The sequence below is a fragment of the Protopterus annectens genome, chromosome 3.part0 (assembly GCF_019279795.1).
Source record: "Protopterus annectens isolate FY-2018-M chromosome 3.part0, PAN1.0, whole genome shotgun sequence".
Classification (NCBI taxonomy): domain Eukaryota; kingdom Metazoa; phylum Chordata; order Ceratodontiformes; family Protopteridae; genus Protopterus; species Protopterus annectens.
Genome location: NC_056731.1, coordinates 1,742,224,154 through 1,742,237,336, shown reverse-complemented (window position 1 = coordinate 1,742,237,336; position 13,183 = coordinate 1,742,224,154). Strand labels below are relative to the sequence as shown.

The 13,183-nt window shown below is 42.2% G+C and overlaps 1 protein-coding gene across 1 annotated transcript in view; it reads left to right on the top strand.

The window, feature by feature from the left end:
• The window catches only part of E2F3 (E2F transcription factor 3), a 793,515-nt gene that overhangs the window by 279,507 nt on the left and 500,825 nt on the right, over window positions 1-13,183 (top strand). The window lies entirely within an intron of this gene.

The window sequence follows — 13,183 nt, the reverse complement described above, 5'->3', positions numbered from 1 at the left end:
GAGATCTAACAAATGGAAAAGATTCTGTGCCTGGAATCAATCTTTAGGTACGAGTGCACAGCAGTGCCCCAATTTACCTCAAATTTTGCATACTTAACTGAGATGCTTCACAAGGCCCTGTCTTTTTCCTCCATTAAAATCCACACCTCAGCTATTTCTGCTCATTATAACACAGAAACTCCCCTCTTCTCTCATCCTCTGTTCAAGCAGCATCTGAGGGGCAAAAATCTGGAGACCACCCAGGAGAGCTCCTACCCCTGCCTGGGACCTTAACTTTGTTTTGGAGAAACTCACTGTACCTCCTTTCGAGCCAGCTGCTACTGCAGAGTTAAAATTTCTTTCTTAGAAAACCGCTTTCCGTTTAACAATCACTTCAGCTAGAAGGATATCTGAATTACAGGCCCTTATGGCAGTTGAGCCTTTTATCATCTTTCAGGCCGACTGCAGGTAGCCTGCCAGCAGGATAACCCAAGTGTAATGACTGCAACATGAATACACTCAAACATCTACATTTATGGTAGTTACACAACTGGTACTTTCCTGTTAGAATAAAACTTCAGTATTTGAAGATGTACATATTTTTGTGCATTAATTTTATAGGTTTTAGGTGTGTGAGAGGGTTTTCAGTAAAACAAAATTCTGCAAGATATGACATACACTGAAGTGGACACGACAAGAAACAATTGTATAAAAGATTAACCTGTCAAATGGTGTGTGCATGCTGGAACTAGACATTTTAACAAAAAAGCTGTTGTACATAAAAGGTAGGAATAATAATCCCTCAAGAATGATCCTTTCTATAATGCTTTTAAATGTTAATGGTCTCACAGATATAATTCATTACTCTCTTTTTTGAATTTATTAAAAAATGTAGAGTGCAAATAGCTGTGCTGTAGGAGACACGTACCTGGAGAGAACTGAACATCTGAATTTAATAAAGGTTTTCTGGATGGTTATTCAGTGGAATATCTGCAGCAAAGGAAGAGAGGGAGTACTTGTACTAACTGCAAGAGGAGCTCCAGTAGTAATAGAAGAGGATAAAAAGACAGGGAGGAATATTACACAGGCATGTATTTATATCCACCGAATACTGCTATAATGGAGCTTAAGAAATTTCTGGGAGAAATAGCCGTCAAGGAATATTACTTATTTGTTGGACTGGTATTTGATTTGCAGCACTGAAGTTGTGTCCGGGGGTTGGGGGGGGGGGGGCAAAAAGGAAAATATAACAAAGAGTAGATTTTTCAAGAAAATTTATGAAAATATTTGACATGGAAGATGTGTATTCAGTGCTAAGAATTCAGAGGGAATTTACATATTCAAAAAATATACACAATTCCTCCACTCCATCACCAATGTAGCATACAAAATACAGAATGGAGAACACCGACTGCTGCAATTGAAATTTTTTAATTCTGGTACCTCGGCCTTCGCCTTCTCCTGGAATACATTTTACTTAATGCTCCACCCATTTTTATACAAATCTTTTAATTAAACAATTGATGCACCATCCTCCAATTAAATAATTCCAATCATTTCAATGCTACTTGAAGCAAACAAATTTGACATTTCTTAAGCACAACTATACAACATGTTAACTGGAGAATAAATAACATTCATTTCATAAATACTTCTGATAATATATACATAAATATAAATATTACTAATAATATATATACCTGTTATTCACATAATGTTGCCCTTGCAAGCAATCCCATTTCCCTGAATATATTAAGAAATATTAAGAAATATGTGAAGAAACTAACACTACTGAAAAAATCACTGAAAAAATCACTGAAAAAATCATTGAAAAAATTATTACCAACAAAATCCTTATGTGAAAAACACATTACACCTCCATATTCATCCCATTTGGAAATATAGTTTTTAAATTAAGAATGAACCTTGACTCCATCAAAAGTAATTTTTCACGAAAAATGGCCTCATTCCCAAATACATTAGGTCTACCTAACACACTGAAGACAAATCCATCTGGGACCCCCCCATGATTGTCAATAAAATGTTTTCCCACTGGGCTCTCCAGCCTCTTGTGCCTTATATCTCCTAGGTGTTCCAAAATCCTTAATTTAACCCTTCTAGTGGTTTGTCCTATATACCAATTCTGTCTCTCACAGCCACATCCTATAATATACACAACCCCAATTGAGTTGCAATTATAAAATTCCGTGGCATTGTATCTAACCCCAAGATATAAATTGTCTAGTTTAGCCCACTTTATTACACAGGAGCAGTAACAGAGGAAAAGTGAGACAGTGGCACTTTCCCACTTGTCTGAAGAGAGAAATTTAAAGAATGGGTAGTGGAAATTATCCAAGAGCTATTAGAGAAGATAGAAACTTCTGAAAATAAAGCTAGGAAGTACGATTTAAAGTGGAATTTAAAAATAGGGTGGAAATAAGAGAGATGGTTAAGTAAGGTTTGTGTAGAGGGACTGACAAACTTTAAAGTATTGCAAAATAAGGGGAATCAGAACAAGAACAGAAGCAACTGCAGAATGCAAAATGGAAAATAAATGATTAGCCTGGTAATGCTCCTGCATTTAGAAAGATTGCTGTTATGCAACTGTTTTATAATTCTAGAGCACAAAAACTTATAACACAAAGACTTGGGCAACAGGATGTTTACCAAGCTTAGGCAGCCTATACCAAGGAAGATAACAAGGGATCCTGTAGAAGTATTAAAACTATTTTAGAAATTCTGTGGGCCTGTATAAAGCAGAGAAATATGGAAATCAAGAAAAGGTACAAATGGAAATGTTTATGGAAGAATTGAATATGCCAAGATTAGTGGTAGGGGAGGCTCAATTACTAACAGGATAGGAGGAGATGAGATAAAAATGGCGATGTATAACCAATCTACAGGAAATTCTCCAGGAATAGATGATATTCTTGTGGAAGTTAGTCGGGGAAAAATGAAAGATCTGGAACGTTTTGTTTAACAGCATTTTAAGAGAAGTAACATCCTGGAAGAAAGCGGTAGTAGGTGTAATACATAGAGGGTGAAGATCCATCAGATCCAGTTTCATACAGGCCCATTTCATTACTAAATCATGATTATAAAGTGTTTTCTTCTTTCGGCTGCTCCTGTTAGTAGGGGTCGCCACAACGGATCATCTGTTTCAATTTCTTCCTTTCCTCTGCATCTTGTTCTGTTACATCAACCACCTGCATGTCCTCTCACCATATCCATAAACCTTATCTTAGGCCTTCCTCTTTTCCTGTTACCTGGCAGCTTCATCCTTAGCATCTTTTTCCCAATATACTCTGCATCCCTCCTCAGTACATGTCCAAACCAACATAATCCTGCCTCTCTGGCTTTGTCTCCAAACCTTCCAACCTGGCTGACCCTCTAATATACTTATTCTTAATCCTGTCCACCCAATCCTGTCCACCCTCGTCACACCCAGTGCAAAGCTTAATATCTTTAACTCTGCCACACCCAGCTCTGACTCCTGCCTTTTTGTCAGTGTCACCGTCTCCAAGCCATATAACATAGCTGGTCTCACTACCCTCTTGTAGACCTTTCCTTTCACTCTTACTGATACTAGTCTGTCACAAATCACTCCTGACACTCTTCTCCACCCACTCTATCCTGCCTGTACTCTTCTTCACCTCTCTTCCACACTCACCATTACTCTGAACTATTGATCCCAAGTATTTAAACTCATCCACCTTCGCCACCTCTACTCCCTGCATCCTCACCATGCCTCTATCCTCCCTCTCATTCACGCACATATATTCTTAGTCCTGCAGACCTTCATTCCTCTTCTCTCTAGAGCATATCTCCACCTCTGCAGGGTCTCCTCCACCTGTTCCCTACTCTCACTACAGATCACAATGTCATCTGCAAACGTCATAGTCCATGGGGACTCCTGTCTGATCTAGTCTGTCAACCTGTCCATCACCATTGCAAATAAGAAAGGGCTCAGAGCTGATCCTTGATGTAATCCCACCCCCACCTTAAACGCATCCATCACTCCCACCGCAGACCTCACCGCTGTCTCACTACCCTCATACATATCCTGTACTCTTACATACTTCTCTGACACTCCCGACTTCCTCCTACAATACCAAAACTCCTCTCTAGGTACCCTGTCATATGCTTTCTCTAAGTCCACAAAGACACAATACAACTCCTTCTGACCTTCTCTGTACTTCTCCATCAACACTCAAAAGTTTCTATACTGACTAAAACAATGGCAGAAGTGATCCCAAAATTGATAAATGTGGATCACTATGGTTTTGTGGAGGGAAGCAAATATTTGACATTAACTGAACAGTGATGATCCAGAGGGAAGCAGAATGCAAGAAAATACCACTGTTGGGTCTTGATGCAGAGAAAGCATTTGACAGAGTGAGATGGGAATTTATGAGCAGAGCAATGGAAGCATTTGCATTCCCTGATAAAATTGGGAGGATATATGAGGGATCAGATGTGAAAATTAGAGTGGGGTCCTCTGAATCTCTTATTGGGCAGAGGAACCAGGCAGGGGTGTCCTCTCTCCCCTTTATTTGCATTATATTTATAACCATTGGCAAAGAAAAGGCTCAAATTCAAGGATACAGTTGGTGTGGTAGTCAAGAAAATCTGGCTGTATTTGCAGAAACATTCTTATACTTGACAAAACCAGAAAGGGACATTACAGTGCTGTGGAACATATTGAGATAGTTTCAAACCTTTTCAGAATACAAAATGAATAAAGCTAAAACAAAAGCAATAGCGGTAAATTGTTCCTATATACAAATTAGTTCAGCAATAGCCATACTTAATGGGACATGATAAAAGTATTTAGGAGTATGGATTAAAAATGATAGCGGTATGGCAACTAACGATATGCGAGAAGAGACTAAAAAAAAAGATGATACAAAAAGTGAGAAAATGAAAGCTCTGTTGTATGGATATCGATAGTAAGATACAAGCAGTTAAAATGGTGTTGTTCACAGGTCAGGTATATTTTTATCAACCAGAGGAGGAGTTGTGGATAGCAGTTAAAGACCTGAAGGATTTTATGTGGGAGGGGAAGCTGCGAGAGTGAAGTAGGATAAGCTTATTCTGAAATAAAACAGGGCGGATTGAGATTACCTGAGCTGAAAGGGTATTTCAGAGCAACACAGTTAAGGCTCCTATACATAGCACAAGCAAAAAACTATAATTCAAAGTGAAAAGAGATAATGAAAAGGGGGTTCAAATAACAGGGAGATACTGGGGTTTTGGAACAATCATACAGATTATGTTCATTAATTAGCAGACATGTTCTAAGAACTAAGCCAACACAGGACTGGAGAAAGATTCTGCCAATAGAGATGACCGCAATTGGGGATGCGGACAACAGGTGAGAGGGGGCAGGAGTATATTTGAGGAAAACTGACAAAGGAACCAAGGTATTGGGAGCAAATGACTAGAATGAAAGGTAATAGAATGGAAGACACCAAGAACCTAGTTGGACTGCAGGCTAAAGACAGTCTTCCATATCTGGGATTGATATTAGAGTGTAGGCAAAAAGATAGTGGGTTCTTAAATGAATGATCAGCACTAGTTCAAAGCTGCGGAGAGCACCCCAGCCTTACCTTGGTTACTCATCCTATCATACATTCAGGCACCAAACTGTGAGTAGTAAAGCCAAAGGAGGTGGAGTTTCAATGTCTAGGCATGCACACCTCCAGGCTGGTCAAACACTATAACGCACAGTATACTCTCCAGGTGCAATTAACTATTGACAAGACTCCTATACAAATCATAGCTAGCTACCAGCCCCAGATCTGAACCAAGATGCCCAAACTGCCTATCTAGACCTCCAAAATCTATCAAGGTTCAACCCTTTACCCTGATCATGGGTGACTTTAACTACCAAACATAGACTGGAAGAACTACCCTTGTCCGAACACAAATGCCCAGAGATTACTCTATTTCGTCAATGCAAATGCTTTGGAACAGCTAGTCAATACCCCCACAAGAGGCGATATCTTGGACTTGGTATTTGCCAACATGAGTAACCACTGCAGCATCCCTGCAGTATCATCTCTTGTAAGATCTGACCATAAAGTGGTAACGTTCAGTCACAATCTTCCCCCAGACCCCTCTCTGTCTAGGGTCAGTCAAAAAAACTTCTCCAGAGCGGATTACAGCCTCCTGAAGGATGGCATAAACACCTTCACAGGCCCTTCTCCCTCTTCAGGAACTGGAACCAGTGTCCAAGACTACCAAATTAATATACGAATATTTATATAGATGCATGGAATCAGGAATACCTGACAGCACTAGATCATCCTCCGCAAGGAAGAATAAACCTGTCTGGTGGACATCTGCAATAAATAAACTCTATAACAAAAGAAAAAAAAATTGCTGTCCGGGACAAAGAAGGAGCAGCCCAATTGGAAGCAATCTCTCCTTAGCCTAAACAAGCAAATAAGAGCACTAGTGAAATCCTCCAAAGCAAACTTCAAGTCCAAATTGGCCACATCTACTAGAGACCATCATAAGGCCTTCTTCACACATGTCTGTAATCCTAAAGGTAGCACCCAGATCTGTTCAGAACTGGTGGTAAAGGACACCACATATACAAATGCCGTAGATGTAGCAATCTTGCTGGCTGACAGATTCAGCGAAAATTTCACCCCTCTGCTGCCCCCCCCCCCCCCCCCAATCAGTAAAGCAGGACATTCCCAGTACTTGCCCTCTTCTCCTTGCATCTAGGGATCAGGTCATCATTGGTCTCTCAAAGGCAGAAAATACAGCCTCCATGGGACCTGATAACATCCCAGACTGCGTCCTACATGGGAAGAGATTGGATAAGCAATTCACAAACAATGGGGTGTATATGCATGTCCCCCAAATATGCAACAAAATCTAAAAGATTTAGTATCTTTGCCTGGAAGTGTATACAGGGGTATTTTTATAACACAAGCAAACTTCAAAGAATTTCTCCTCAGACAGCAAATGGAGGTGCGATGGGGAAGAGAGGTTGGGAACATATTTTCCAAGAGAGTAATGAGTTGGCAAACTAAGATTCCCTGCACACTGCTCTGTTGGAGATGCTGGGTGAGCAAATTGGAGTAAGGAGGGAATTTTTTTTTGAGCTACGATAAAGAATCTGAATTGCGTAGATATAGTAAGGCCTTGATTATGATGGCTTCCCAAAAAGCAATTACTAGAAAATGGAAACAAGTCCTAAATCAACTTTACTAGAAGTAGCAAAGATAGTAATGGATAAAATTGGAACTGGGATCTTTAGAAAAGGGTAGGAGGAAATTACATAGGAAAAAATGAGAAATGTGGGGATCAATACATGCAGATGAGGAATGAGGTTTAAAAGTAGGCGGGATTTGAATGAGCTATGCAGTGGTTTCTGTCTGTGACCGGATACATTAAAAGTGACATATAATGTTTGCAGCCACAGTTGTGTCGGCATGGTTTGTAATGTAGGTTTGCAACTGGCATTGTGTTGTCAATGTAAGATTGCCTTTGTCATACATGATTTAATAAAGATTTTTCTTGGAAAAAAAAGGGTACAAGCTTGTATCTTGGATAAGAAGCTGCAAGTCACTGCGGAGTCCCCTCTCCCCACACGTATATAGTTTTTGCGAAAGTCTACAGTGTACATTTGCTAATTTCATCCCTTGGCCCCACAGCTGTAGTTAAAATACTGTTCAAAGTAAGCCATAATGGTGGAAATGCTTGATTCTGTTAAAACTGGAGAATTTTTTTTTGTGTGTGTAGTCTAACAGACCTCTAATTTAGGTGTGCAAAATTAACAACACAGCCGGTGACGCACACTGCAAACTCTGCAGGTAGATCATGGAACTCTCTTCCAGCTGATATTACTTTCCTTTCCTCCCTAGGTCAATTTAAAAGTAGACTCAAACAACATCTGGGACTAAACTGGCTATGTCATTGTATAAAGCCTGGCTAACTCTCCTCTAGAATGTGTACAATCTAAGCATGTTGCTGTGTAATTTAATCCAGATTCAACCAGGATCAACTCCAACCTGTGGAACTTGTTTATATTGTTTGCTTATGTAATCGCTGTTAACATAACTGTTTACCCTTGAGCATTTCTCCCCGGGCCTCTGCTGAAAATGGACATCCCGGTCAACAAATGTAAAATAAATAAATAAAATAAAAATAAAATAGTTTCAACTCTGAAAATGTATCCAGCTCCTATGATGCATCTTGTGCAAGCTTGAAGAACCTTTGTGATTGCGGGTAACAAATATCTGTAAAGATCATCACTCTTAAGTGCCTTTTTTTTGTCAGGGTTGTAATTTCTAGTAGGTTGTGAGGTTTGTGTGGGTTTTGCTACTAAAAGAAAATTGGGAGACCATAGGAAAAGGGCTTCAAAAAGCACCCTAGGGAGAAAAAGAACATTAACTGTATTCCAGGGGCCTGAGGACATGTCATTTATTGAAATGGTTATCCAGTCTTTGGTTAGTGGCATCTGCGCCTTCTGCATTGGACGCAGAAAATTGAGGCATCCCTTTAGCATGCCCATCTGGATGGAGTACCGCAAGTAATATACAACAGATGTCCTGCTGATCACCACAGCAAACTGTCAACTGCATTCTGTGGTGTCTTGCAGACATTTAGTCCATTGTCTTTAGTGCTTCCTTTACAGAGACAAGGTAAGTCAGTGGAGTATAGAGAGAGCCACCAGGCCAGACTTAATAGGGATTTTTCTATTCCTTTCAGGCCTCTCCCCCAGTGTTATCTGTTCCTTGTTGGCAGAGCATCCCAAGAATTGGTCTTAGGACTTTTAAAACAGTGGAATAGTTTCAGTGGTAGGCAGCTATGCATTCAGCTTCCAGTGCTGGGGCCTTTTGAACAAATTAAATGCAAGAGGGGTTTGGCATAGGTTACAAGTAAGGATTCCTCCTTGAAGGAAGATAACTTTGTATTTCCAGTGTATATGGTGGTAAAATTTAAGCTACCACAACTGAAGATGCTCATCTTCCAGTCTCTGCTTCCCTTCAGGCAAGGCTTTTATTTTATTTTTCATTTGTTAACCGAGTTAGTCCAGCTGAGCCTAGGCCTGTTTTCAGTAGAGACCCGAGGAGAAAAGCTCCAAAAAAAAACCCCACAAGACACTGATGCAGTTACATTCAGTAAACAAGAAAAATGACAGTGATATCGTACATAGAAAAAAAGAAAGTTACATAGTTATATCATTGCACAAATTTTCAGTAACAGACGTTGCATGAAAGGTATAAAATGTTGAGTGAACCGCAGATGACAATACAGGAAAAAATGAGGCACATTACTATATCATAGTATTATAGAAACCAGAACTGGTTTGGTAATTAAAACGTAACTGTTGCTGTTTTCAGTTAGTGTAAGTAGTAAAAGGCTGCAAGATTGAGTTGAGAGGTATAGAGAGATGGGGGCTTAAGTTGGGTCCTGGCAAGGGAAGGCAGATTTCCCATAAAGGTGTACATATCTACTGCATGTTCTGGGTCCATAGCCTAATGTTCAGGCATATATAATTTTTCAGGGATTTGTGTTTTTTTAAGCAATGTAGACGGTTGAAGTACTAGCTAGATCAGAAAAGGCTTTACTTCTGTACCCATCCCACTGTGGTATCTGCAGAAACACCTTCCAACTGTTAAAATGCACAGGTCGGATAGGAACAGAGTAGCTACAATTCTGACCGCACTAGTTTATATGAGTGCCATTTTCACTGGTAGTGGATTTGCAGCCCTCGGTCAGAACGACTACTTGTGCTTGGGTCTCTGACAGTCAGCTTGGCAATTTGCAGGCCACAATGACAGTTGACACTAGGGCGCCTGACCAGACTGTCAGGAATTCTACTGAAACAGTAATGTTCAAACCATCTAATGTTTAAAAAGGTCCAAAGATTTTCATATGTTAGTCATAAAATTCTAATTAAAATTAAATTGCTGCTTTGCTTTTAAGACCACTGCATATGTAGTGCTTAGTGCATGCCCTGCCAGATGAGTTGTGACTTCTGTGCTTGCATGCCTTTGCTTTTATGAAGTACTTTGCGTGCAACAAGTAGTTTCTAGCGGATACCTACATTTTTCTGTTGTGCTGATGTCCTTCAAGAATGCAACTGCAGTCCTTGCATATGGGTTGTCCTGCCTCAGGCAGCCCTTCGGTCGGCCCGATTCCAAAGTCTGGGTCCGGCGTCGGCTGATGTCGCCTCTTCCCTGACGTCAGAGCGGCTGGGGTATAAAAGCATCAGGCGACGTCATCTTCAGTCTTTCTTGCCGCGCGGTGCCCGAAGCAGAAGCAGTTCGCAAGTGCCGGTCGGCCAGCTCCTGTGTTTTCAGATCCGAAGTCATCAAAAAGCTAAGTACCCCATTGGGGAACCTTTTCTTGCCTCAGCCGATGTCACATAAAACTGCAAAAGTTAATAATTGCTTGTCTTGTGGTAAACAAATACCTCATAAGGACTTCCATTCTTACTGCCTTCCCTACCTCGGCCCATACCACGACGTCTTGGCCTGTGCTGCCTGCGCTTGCTTTAATAAGCGCACACTTAGGCGCCGGGCAGAATTTGCTGAAGACTTTTTTTGGGGAAAATTACTTCTATCTCATGCCGTCGGAACAACCGACAGCACATATTTCCAAAAAACGGAAGGACCGGGACCGACATTCGCGGCCCGCGACTTCCACAGACACCTCGCTAAAGCCTACCGCGAGTGCATCGGTCTCTTCGGAGGCGGTAACTCTGCCGTTCCAGGCCGACGACACCGCTTTACCGCACACTTCGGTCCCGGAGGCTACCCCGGTGCCGGTTGTTGATTTTCCTCCTGAAACCGAACCCCATGATTTGCCTGACACCATACCGGTGGACAAAGTTACTCCAGCACTTGGGGCAGCTAAGCCTCCTGTGTTTGTCTATCAAGGCCTACACACGTGCTAAGGCTGCCAGCCAGGTTAAGTCTCACCCTCCTAAATCTTTTTCACAGGGTCCCACTTCTGATAAACAGATCATGACTTTAGCTGCAGATCTAATTTCTTTAATCAGGGGCTCTCAGGCTCATCCAGACAGAGGTTCTCAGCCGCCTTCAAGAAAAAGGCCTAGGGTTGAGCAGGCAGATACCCTTTCCTCAGATGAAGCCATGAAGCCTCTGGTGAGTCAGGCCTTTCAGACTCCCAGGAAGAAACCTTCCCGGCCTACGAGGATTCTGATGTTGATGAATCCATTCCCTCTGCCTCTCCTCCTGAGGATATTTATTTCGGGGAAATTCTCCATTCCATGAGAGAGCATGTTCAGTGGCAGGGCCAGGATTTCTCCGATTCCAGGAAAAGGCTTCGGACCTTCTTTAAGTTACCCCAGCACAGGCCTTTAGCTATACCCCCTGTGTTAGAGGTATTGGATGATGTGTTCGCAGACTCCAGTGCTTCTCCTGATTCTCTCCCTCCTCCTCCTGTCAAGCCAGACAGATATTACAGGGATGTCCTTCAAGGATGCATCTGCAGTCCTTACAAATGGGTTGTCCTGTCGTCAGGCAGCCCTTCGGTCGGCCGGATTCCAAAGTCTGGGTCCGGCTTCGGCTGGTGTCGCACTTCACCCGACGTCATCGCTGCAGTTTTTCGGGTATAAAGGCATCAGCCGACGCCATTTTCCTCAGTCTTTCTTGCCGCGTGGCGCCAGCCGATGTCAGAGAAAGTGAATAATTGTTTATCTTGTGGGAAACAAATACCTCATAAAGATTTCCACTCCTACTGTATACATTGTTTAGGCCCAGACCACGACGTAGCAGCTTGTCTAGCCTGTGCTTCTTTTAACCGACGGACGCTTAGACGTCGGTCGGAGTTTGCTGAACAGATTTTCGGCTCTGGTTTTGCCTATATTATGCCGTCGGATCCTCCGACAACGCAAATTTCCAAAAAACGAAAAGAAAAGGACCGACACTCGCGGTCCGTGGTTTCGGCCGAAACCGCGATTAAGCAAACCGCGAGTGTCTCTGTTTCGGCCGAAACCGAGCAAGCGGTTCTTTCTTCAGCTGAAACCATGCCTTCTACCGAGGCCTCCTCTAACCTGGTAGAATCGGCTTCTGAAATCCAACCTTCTGTTGCGGTTTCTCAGGAATTATCAGACACTATTCCCCTGGATATTTCAACCCGTGCACGTGGAGCTGCTAGGCCTCCTGCAGCCATGTCTATTAAGGCCTTTGCCAGGGCTAAAGCAGCCAAAGCTTCAAAAACTGTGCCTGCCAAACCCCCCTCACACAGGCCCAGCACTAGCTCTCATATGCTTTCTTTGGCTGAGGATCTAATTTCTTTAATTCGTGGATCCCAGCCTCATCCAGACAGGTCCTCTCTCCCACCTCCAGAAAAGAGGCCTAGAGCAGAGCCCCCTGAACCAGTATCCACTGATGATTCCTCTGATGACTCAGAACACTCAGACCCTCCTGAGGCTTCTTATTCTCCTTACGAAGACTCTGATGCGGAAGAGTCCATTCCTTCAGCCTCTCCACCTGAGGAATTTTCCTTTGGGGAAACCTTGCATGCTATGAGGGAACAATTTCAGTGGCAGGGCCAAGATTTCTCAGACTCCAGAAAAAGGCTTAGAACCTTTCTACATTTGCCACAACATAGGCCTTTAGCTATACCTCCAGTTCTTTCTGTTGTAGATGATGCATTTAATGATGCTTGCACTGCTCCTGATTCATTGCCTCCGGCTCCTGCTAAGCCCGATAGGTTCTACAGGGTCCCGGACACTCATCGCCATTTATACAAGGCTCCTTTTGCAGATCCAGAGACTATCTCCCAGGGCCCTAAAGCTGTAGCAGCTACTTCTACTAAAAACCCCCTCCCCTCTGAAAGGGAATCCAGGTCCTTAGAGAGATGGGGTAAAAAAGTTTACACTTATGCTACCTTGTCAGCTAGGGCTTTGAATTGCCAGTTTCATATGATTCAATATCAAGAGTTTATGCTTGACCAGTTAACTAAAAAACTGTCCTCTGAAGAATCTTTAGATAAAAAATATGTTCAAGAAATGGTACATAACATACAGCAGGTTAGTAACCATTCTTTAAAATGTGGCTATGATGCACTGGAGGCTTCCTTTAGATCAGCCATGACTGGCACAGTTATCAGGAGACATGCATGGTTGAAAGAACAGGCATTACCAGACCATGTCAAATCCAAGCTTTTGGATGCACCCATGGACAAGGTCAATTTATTTGGTTCCCCTGCT